The sequence below is a fragment of the Hyla sarda genome, unplaced genomic scaffold (assembly GCF_029499605.1).
Source record: "Hyla sarda isolate aHylSar1 unplaced genomic scaffold, aHylSar1.hap1 scaffold_447, whole genome shotgun sequence".
NCBI lineage: Eukaryota > Metazoa > Chordata > Amphibia > Anura > Hylidae > Hyla > Hyla sarda.
Window position 1 is genome coordinate 241,328 of NW_026610460.1, and position 9,858 is coordinate 251,185.

The 9,858-nt window shown below is 45.7% G+C and overlaps 3 non-coding genes and 2 pseudogenes across 3 annotated transcripts; all 5 read left to right on the forward strand.

The window, feature by feature from the left end:
• Positions 1 to 1,624: 1,624 nt before the first annotated feature.
• LOC130335048 (U2 spliceosomal RNA) lies at positions 1,625 to 1,815 on the forward strand. Its single transcript, XR_008876757.1, has one exon. It is a non-coding gene; the product is annotated as a U2 spliceosomal RNA (small nuclear RNA).
• Positions 1,816 to 3,916: 2,101 nt separating this feature from the next.
• Positions 3,917 to 4,107, forward strand: LOC130335049 (U2 spliceosomal RNA). Its single transcript, XR_008876758.1, has one exon. It is a non-coding gene; the product is annotated as a U2 spliceosomal RNA (small nuclear RNA).
• A 2,103-nt stretch (positions 4,108 to 6,210) lies between these two features.
• On the forward strand, positions 6,211 to 6,401 carry LOC130335050 (U2 spliceosomal RNA). The gene has a single exon (XR_008876759.1). It is a non-coding gene; the product is annotated as a U2 spliceosomal RNA (small nuclear RNA).
• Positions 6,402 to 8,489: 2,088 nt separating this feature from the next.
• Positions 8,490 to 8,601, forward strand: LOC130335061 (U2 spliceosomal RNA; annotated as a pseudogene).
• Positions 8,602 to 9,537: 936 nt separating this feature from the next.
• Positions 9,538 to 9,653, forward strand: LOC130335073 (U2 spliceosomal RNA; annotated as a pseudogene).
• The last annotated feature ends 205 nt before the right edge of the window (positions 9,654 to 9,858 follow it).

Here is a 9,858-nt window from a genome sequence, read left to right on the forward strand (position 1 = left end):
AACATGGGGGGGTCTCCTGGCTGTTCACACAGGTGTGTCATTGCTGTACATTGACCATGCATTGCTTCTGTGGTATTGCAAAGGCAAAGACAAATGCTTCCAGCCATCCATTGCACTAATGGATTGGTCATCAGCTGGCTGTCTATGTCCCGCATCAATATAGACCAAAGTACAGAGGGTTAGGCTATGCTATAGTGCACCTACCTGATGCATCAGAAGGTGCGAGGCCCTTGCTAAATTCTGTGCACAGACTTTGAGATCTATGCTTTAGACTGTATCTAAACCTGCTCCAACATGGACTGACATTCTGGCCTACTTTCAGCCGATGCGACTTGTCTGTCGCTGAACAGTCGCTTTTTATGTATTCAGCACCTATGTATAATGTTGTAAAAATGCTCTAGAAGCTAAAGTCGCAGAAATGTCACACATATTTGGCCTGCAACTTTCTGTGCGACAAATTCAGACAGGAAAAATCAGTATAAATCCTTAGAAAATTATCCCCCAGTGTCTCCATCTGCTGGCGGTATTGAATAAGCATTGCTGCACTGATGGGGTATGCATTAGACGAAAAAAAAAGAAGAAAAAGAAGAATAATACGCCCAGAAAAGAGGCGAAAAGGAGAAAAACGTAAAAAAACGTGAAAAAAAAGTAAGAGGAAGAGAAGGGAAAAAAAGGTGGAAATGGGTTTAAAAGTGATTTCGGCGGAGAAATATATATATATATATATATATATATATATATATATATATATACGCGCACACACACACATATATATAAACGTATTCTCCGTTGAGATATTGCAGCCGCTGCTGTGTCCAGGCCCAGGAGCCTTAGCACTGTGCTGTGATGTCACTCAATACCACTGACATCACTAGGTGTAAACAACATCTCTCCTTTGCTGTGTATGTGACTATGGAGCTGTTTGGTGATGTCGTCTATTATGGCCTTCATAGAAGCAACAGGAGATTGTTGCATCCATCTAGAACCCTCAGAACTACAGTGCTATGATGTCACTCAGTTCCACAGGCCTTGCAGAGTGTAAACAACAACAACCCAGCTTTGTTGTGTATGTAACCATAGGGATTGTGATGTCACCTAGAACCTTCACAGCAGCGACAGCTTTATGAGGAGCATCAGCACTGCTCTGCCTGAGCAGAACCATCACCGCCATAGGTTGTCAAATAACCCGGATTTAACCCACACAGGTAAGTCCAATGGGGTGCAGGCATGTCCTCTATGCTTACAGCTTCCCGTGGGTGTTGGTTTGATACCGTTTGGGGACAGCCAAGGAGGCATCTGCAGGCAACAAAGGTAGGTGTGTGCTTGTGTGTGTGTTTCCTATGCAGATCCTAAGCCCAGTGTCACATGCAAGTAGGAGGAGTAAGAAGGGTTCCTGGCAAATCCGGGTTATGGATTGCATTTAAAAAGGCCCCGTGGGAGTGCAATGGGCCCCTGTCTTGCTGCTTAGCAATAATGGTATGGGTTTAGGTTCTGCTGTGTGTACTGGTGGTTGACTGCCCCCCAGCCCAGAGTGTGCATGGAAAATTGTCTGGCAGCCTCCCTGACAGCAAGCAGTGATAGTGCCCATGAAGGGGACCTTGTTGGGCCCGCCCCTTTCACGGTTATCGCTTCTCGGCCTTTTGGCTAAGATCAAGTGTAGTATCTGTTCTTATCAGTTTAATATCTGATACGTCCCCTATCTGGGGACCATATATTAAATGGATTTTTGAGAACGGGGGCCGATTTCGAAGCTTGCTTCCGTCGCCCTATGCATTGACCCGATATGGCAGTATCTTCGGGTACAGTGCACCACCCCCTTACAGGGTTAAAAAGAAAGATTCCTACTTTCATTGCTACCTGCTTGCTGGCTAGCCAGCTAGCCAGCCCTGTGGGCCTTGCTGCTGCTGCTGCTGCTGCTGCAGCCAAAAAACAAAAGGTGGTGCTGCTGCTGCTTCTGCTGCTTCTGCTTGTGTCTGGCCGCTGTTGGAGCGTCCAGGCACAGGACTTCTGCTGCTGCTGACTAAATGGCCTCCTTAATTGGATCATTTGAGTAGCCAGCACACCTGTGCAGGTAGGGCATGACATGATAGGCAGCTGCCTTGATAGCGGGTGGGTGCTGAATGTTCCTAATTGACAAAATAAGATTAATGCTTATGAAGAAATATAAAATCTCATCCCTTCCCCAATATCGCGCCACACCCCTACCCCTTAATTCCCTGGTTGAACTTGATGGACATATGTCTTTTTTCGACCGTACTAACTATGTAACTATGTAACATAACATGGGGGGGTCTCCTGGCTGTTCACACAGGTGTGTCATTGCTGTACATTGACCATGCATTGCTTCTGTGGTATTGCAAAGGCAAAGACAAATGCTTCCAGCCATCCATTGCACTAATGGATTGGTCATCAGCTGGCTGTCTATGTCCCGCATCAATATAGACCAAAGTACAGAGGGTTAGGCTATGCTATAGTGCACCTACCTGATGCATCAGAAGGTGCGAGGCCCTTGCTAAATTCTGTGCACAGACTTTGAGATCTATGCTTTAGACTGTATCTAAACCTGCTCCAACATGGACTGACATTCTGGCCTACTTTCAGCCGATGCGACTTGTCTGTCGCTGAACAGTCGCTTTTTATGTATTCAGCACCTATGTATAATGTTGTAAAAATGCTCTAGAAGCTAAAGTCGCAGAAATGTCACACATATTTGGCCTGCAACTTTCTGTGCGACAAATTCAGACAGGAAAAATCAGTATAAATCCTTAGAAAATTATCCCCCAGTGTCTCCATCTGCTGGCGGTATTGAATAAGCATTGCTGCACTGATGGGGTATGCATTAGACGAAAAAAAAGAAGAAAAAGAAGAATAATACGCCCAGAAAAGAGGCGAAAAGGAGAAAAACGTAAAAAAACGTGAAAAAAAAGTAAGAGGAAGAGAAGGGAAAAAAAGGTGGAAATGGGTTTAAAAGTGATTTCGGCGGAGAAATATATATATATATATATATATATATATATATATATATATATATATATATATATATACGCGCACACACACACATATATATGAACGTATTCTCCGTTGAGATATTGCAGCCGCTGCTGTGTCCAGGCCCAGGAGCCTTAGCACTGTGCTGTGATGTCACTCAATACCACTGTCATCACTAGGTGTAAACAACATCTCTCCTTTGCTGTGTATGTGACTATGGAGCTGTTTGGTGATGTCGTCTATTATGGCCTTCATAGAAGCAACAGGAGATTGTTGCATCCATCTAGAACCCTCAGAACTACAGTGCTATGATGTCACTCACTTCCACAGGCCTTGCAGAGTGTAAACAACAACAACCCAGCTTTGTTGTGTATGTAACCATAGGGATTGTGATGTCACCTAGAACCTTCACAGCAGCGACAGCTTTATGAGGAGCATCAGCACTGCTCTGCCTGAGCAGAACCATCACCGCCATAGGTTGTCAAATAACCCGGATTTAACCCACACAGGTAAGTCCAATGGGGTGCAGGCATGTCCTCTATGCTTACAGCTTCCCGTGGGTGTTGGTTTGATACCGTTTGGGGACAGCCAAGGAGGCATCTGCAGGCAACAAAGGTAGGTGTGTGCTTGTGTGTGTGTTTCCTATGCAGATCCTAAGCCCAGTGTCACATGCAAGTAGGAGGAGTAAGAAGGGTTCCTGGCAAATCCGGGTTATGGATTGCATTTAAAAAGGCCCCGTGGGAGTGCAATGGGCCCCTGTCTTGCTGCTTAGCAATAATGGTATGGGTTTAGGTTCTGCTGTGTGTACTGGTGGTTGACTGCCCCCCAGCCCAGAGTGTGCATGGAAAATTGTCTGGCAGCCTCCCTGACAGCAAGCAGTGATAGTGCCCATGAAGGGGACCTTGTTGGGCCCGCCCCTTTCACGGTTATCGCTTCTCGGCCTTTTGGCTAAGATCAAGTGTAGTATCTGTTCTTATCAGTTTAATATCTGATACGTCCCCTATCTGGGGACCATATATTAAATGGATTTTTGAGAACGGGGGCCGATTTCGAAGCTTGCTTCCGTCGCCCTATGCATTGACCCGATATGGCAGTATCTTCGGGTACAGTGCACCACCCCCTTACAGGGTTAAAAAGAAAGATTCCTACTTTCATTGCTACCTGCTTGCTGGCTAGCCAGCTAGCCAGCCCTGTGGGCCTTGCTGCTGCTGCTGCTGCTGCTGCTGCTGCAGCCAAAAAACAAAAGGTGGTGCTGCTGCTGCTTCTGCTGCTTCTGCTTTTGTCTGGCCGCTGTTGGAGCGTCCAGGCACAGGACTTCTGCTGCTGCTGACTAAATGGCCTCCTTAATTGGATCATTTGAGTAGCCAGCACACCTGTGCAGGTAGGGCATGACATGATAGGCAGCTGCCTTGATAGCGGGTGGGTGCTGAATGTTCCTAATTGACAAAATAAGATTAATGCTTATGAAGAAATATAAAATCTCATCCCTTCCCCAATATCGCGCCACACCCCTACCCCTTAATTCCCTGGTTGAACTTGATGGACATATGTCTTTTTTCGACCGTACTAACTATGTAACTATGTAACATAACATGGGGGGGTCTCCTGGCTGTTCACACAGGTGTGTCATTGCTGTACATTGACCATGCATTGCTTCTGTGGTATTGCAAAGGCAAAGACAAATGCTTCCAGCCATCCATTGCACTAATGGATTGGTCATCAGCTGGCTGTCTATGTCCCGCATCAATATAGACCAAAGTACAGAGGGTTAGGCTATGCTATAGTGCACCTACCTGATGCATCAGAAGGTGCGAGGCCCTTGCTAAATTCTGTGCACAGACTTTGAGATCTATGCTTTAGACTGTATCTAAACCTGCTCCAACATGGACTGACATTCTGGCCTACTTTCAGCCGATGCGACTTGTCTGTCGCTGAACAGTCGCTTTTTATGTATTCAGCACCTATGTATAATGTTGTAAAAATGCTCTAGAAGCTAAAGTCGCAGAAATGTCACACATATTTGGCCTGCAACTTTCTGTGCGACAAATTCAGACAGGAAAAATCAGTATAAATCCTTAGAAAATTATCCCCCAGTGTCTCCATCTGCTGGCGGTATTGAATAAGCATTGCTGCACTGATGGGGTATGCATTAGACGAAAAAAAAGAAGAAAAAGAAGAATAATACGCCCAGAAAAGAGGCGAAAAGGAGAAAAACGTAAAAAAACGTGAAAAAAAAGTAAGAGGAAGAGAAGGGAAAAAAAGGTGGAAATGGGTTTAAAAGTGATTTCGGCGGAGAAATATATATATATATATATATATATATATATATATATATATATATATATATATACGCGCACACACACACATATATATAAACGTATTCTCCGTTGAGATATTGCAGCCGCTGCTGTGTCCAGGCCCAGGAGCCTTAGCACTGTGCTGTGATGTCACTCAATACCACTGACATCACTAGGTGTAAACAACATCTCTCCTTTGCTGTGTATGTGACTATGGAGCTGTTTGGTGATGTCGTCTATTATGGCCTTCATAGAAGCAACAGGAGATTGTTGCATCCATCTAGAACCCTCAGAACTACAGTGCTATGATGTCACTCACTTCCACAGGCCTTGCAGAGTGTAAACAACAACAACCCAGCTTTGTTGTGTATGTAACCATAGGGATTGTGATGTCACCTAGAACCTTCACAGCAGCGACAGCTTTATGAGGAGCATCAGCACTGCTCTGCCTGAGCAGAACCATCACCGCCATAGGTTGTCAAATAACCCGGATTTAACCCACACAGGTAAGTCCAATGGGGTGCAGGCATGTCCTCTATGCTTACAGCTTCCCGTGGGTGTTGGTTTGATACCGTTTGGGGACAGCCAAGGAGGCATCTGCAGGCAACAAAGGTAGGTGTGTGCTTGTGTGTGTGTTTCCTATGCAGATCCTAAGCCCAGTGTCACATGCAAGTAGGAGGAGTAAGAAGGGTTCCTGGCAAATCCGGGTAATGGATTGCATTTAAAAAGGCCCCGTGGGAGTGCAATGGGCCCCTGTCTTGCTGCTTAGCAATAATGGTATGGGTTTAGGTTCTGCTGTGTGTACTGGTGGTTGACTGCCCCCCAGCCCAGAGTGTGCATGGAAAATTGTCTGGCAGCCTCCCTGACAGCAAGCAGTGATAGTGCCCATGAAGGGGACCTTGTTGGGCCCGCCCCTTTCACGGTTATCGCTTCTCGGCCTTTTGGCTAAGATCAAGTGTAGTATCTGTTCTTATCAGTTTAATATCTGATACGTCCCCTATCTGGGGACCATATATTAAATGGATTTTTGAGAACGGGGGCCGATTTCGAAGCTTGCTTCCGTCGCCCTATGCATTGACCCGATATGGCAGTATCTTCGGGTACAGTGCACCACCCCCTTACAGGGTTAAAAAGAAAGATTCCTACTTTCATTGCTACCTGCTTGCTGGCTAGCCAGCTAGCCAGCCCTGTGGGCCTTGCTGCTGCTGCTGCTGCTGCTGCTGCAGCCAAAAAACAAAAGGTGGTGCTGCTGCTGCTTCTGCTGCTTCTGCTTGTGTCTGGCCGCTGTTGGAGCGTCAAGGCACAGGACTTCTGCTGCTGCTGACTAAATGGCCTCCTTAATTGGATCATTTGAGTAGCCAGCACACCTGTGCAGGTAGGGCATGACATGATAGGTAGCTGCCTTGATAGCGGGTGGGTGCTGAATGTTCCTAATTGACAAAATAAGATTAATGCTTATGAAGAAATATAAAATCTCATCCCTTCCCCAATATCGCGCCACACCCCTACCCCTTAATTCCCTGGTTGAACTTGATGGACATATGTCTTTTTTCGACCGTACTAACTATGTAACTATGTAACATAACATGGGGGGGTCTCCTGGCTGTTCACACAGGTGTGTCATTGCTGTACATTGACCATGCATTGCTTCTGTGGTATTGCAAAGGCAAAGACAAATGCTTCCAGCCATCCATTGCACTAATGGATTGGTCATCAGCTGGCTGTCTATGTCCCGCATCAATATAGACCAAAGTACAGAGGGTTAGGCTATGCTATAGTGCACCTACCTGATGCATCAGAAGGTGCGAGGCCCTTGCTAAATTCTGTGCACAGACTTTGAGATCTATGCTTTAGACTGTATCTAAACCTGCTCCAACATGGACTGACATTCTGGCCTACTTTCAGCCGATGCGACTTGTCTGTCGCTGAACAGTCGCTTTTTATGTATTCAGCACCTATGTATAATGTTGTAAAAATGCTCTAGAAGCTAAAGTCGCAGAAATGTCACACATATTTGGCCTGCAACTTTCTGTGCGACAAATTCAGACAGGAAAAATCAGTATAAATCCTTAGAAAATTATCCCCCAGTGTCTCCATCTGCTGGCGGTATTGAATAAGCATTGCTGCACTGATGGGGTATGCATTAGACGAAAAAAAAGAAGAAAAAGAAGAATAATACGCCCAGAAAAGAGGCGAAAAGGAGAAAAACGTAAAAAAACGTGAAAAAAAAGTAAGAGGAAGAGAAGGGAAAAAAAGGTGGAAATGGGTTTAAAAGTGATTTCGGCGGAGAAATATATATATATATATATATATATATATATATATATATATACGCGCACACACACACATATATATAAACGTATTCTCCGTTGAGATATTGCAGCCGCTGCTGTGTCCAGGCCCAGGAGCCTTAGCACTGTGCTGTGATGTCACTCAATACCACTGACATCACTAGGTGTAAACAACATCTCTCCTTTGCTGTGTATGTGACTATGGAGCTGTTTGGTGATGTCGTCTATTATGGCCTTCATAGAAGCAACAGGAGATTGTTGCATCCATCTAGAACCCTCAGAACTACAGTGCTATGATGTCACTCACTTCCACAGGCCTTGCAGAGTGTAAACAACAACAACCCAGCTTTGTTGTGTATGTAACCATAGGGATTGTGATGTCACCTAGAACCTTCACAGCAGCGACAGCTTTATGAGGAGCATCAGCACTGCTCTGCCTGAGCAGAACCATCACCGCCATAGGTTGTCAAATAACCCGGATTTAACCCACACAGGTAAGTCCAATGGGGTGCAGGCATGTCCTCTATGCTTACAGCTTCCCGTGGGTGTTGGTTTGATACCGTTTGGGGACAGCCAAGGAGGCATCTGCAGGCAACAAAGGTAGGTGTGTGCTTGTGTGTGTGTTTCCTATGCAGATCCTAAGCCCAGTGTCACATGCAAGTAGGAGGAGTAAGAAGGGTTCCTGGCAAATCCGGGTTATGGATTGCATTTAAAAAGGCCCCGTGGGAGTGCAATGGGCCCCTGTCTTGCTGCTTAGCAATAATGGTATGGGTTTAGGTTCTGCTGTGTGTACTGGTGGTTGACTGCCCCCCAGCCCAGAGTGTGCATGGAAAATTGTCTGGCAGCCTCCCTGACAGCAAGCAGTGATAGTGCCCATGAAGGGGACCTTGTTGGGCCCGCCCCTTTCTCGGTTATCGCTTCTCGGCCTTTTGGCTAAGATCAAGTGTAGTATCTGTTCTTATCAGTTTAATATCTGATACGTCCCCTATCTGGGGACCATATAGTTACATAGTTAGTTACATAGTTAGTACGGTCGAAAAAAGACATATGTCCATCAAGTTCAACCAGGGAATTAAGGGGTAGGGGTGTGGCGCGATATTGGGGAAGGGATGAGATTTTATATTTCTTCATAAGCATTAATCTTATTTTGTTCCAGGAATGTATCTAATCCTGTTTTAAAGCTGTTAATTGTTCCTGCTGTGACCAGTTCCTGAGGTAGACCGTTCCATAAATTCACAGTCCTCACGGTAAAGAAGGCGTGTCGCCCCTTGAGACTAAACTTTTTTTTCTCCAGACGGAGGGAGTGCCCCCTCGTCCTTTGGGGGGGTTTAACCTGGAACAGTTTTTCTCCATATTTTTTGTATGGGCCATTAATATACTTATATACGTTTATCATATCCCCCCTTAAACGTCTCTTCTCAAGACTAAACAATTGTAACTCCTTTAATCGCTCCTCATAGCTAAGATGTTCCATGCCCCATATTAGTTTAGTCGCGCGTCTCTGCACCCTTTCCAACTCCGCAGTGTCCCTTTTATGGACAGGTGACCAAAACTGAACAGCATATTCCAGGTGAGGCCGTACCAATGCTTTATAAAGGGGGAGTATTATGTCCCTGTCCCTTGAGTCCAGGCCTCTTTTGATACATGACAATATCCTGCCGGCTTTGGAAGCAGCAGCCTGACATTGCATGCTATTCTGTAGTCTGTGATCTACAAGTACACCCAGATCCTTCTCTACCAGTGACTCTGCCAGTTTAATCCCCCCTAAGACATACGATGCATGCAGGTTATTAGTACCCAGATGCATAACTTTACATTTATCCACATTGAACCTCATTTGCCAAGTGGATGCCCAGACACTTAGTCTATCCAAGTCATCTTGTAACTTATGCACATCCTCTATAGACTGTACCGTGCTACAAAGCTTGGTGTCATCTGCAAAGATAGAAACAGAGCTGTTAATACCATCCTCTAAATTAAATGGATTTTTGAGAACGGGGGCCGATTTCGAAGCTTGCTTCCGTCGCCCTATGCATTGACCCGATATGGCAGTATCTTCGGGTACAGTGCACCACCCCCTTACAGGGTTAAAAAGAAAGATTCCTACTTTCATTGCTACCTGCTTGCTGGCTAGCCAGCTAGCCAGCCCTGTGGGCCTTGCTGCTGCTGCAGCTGCTGCTGCTGCTGCAGCCAAAAAACAAAAGGTGGTGCTTCTGCTGCTTCTGCTTGTGTCTGGCCGCTGTTGGAGCGTCCAGGCACAGGACTTCTGCTGCTGCTGACTA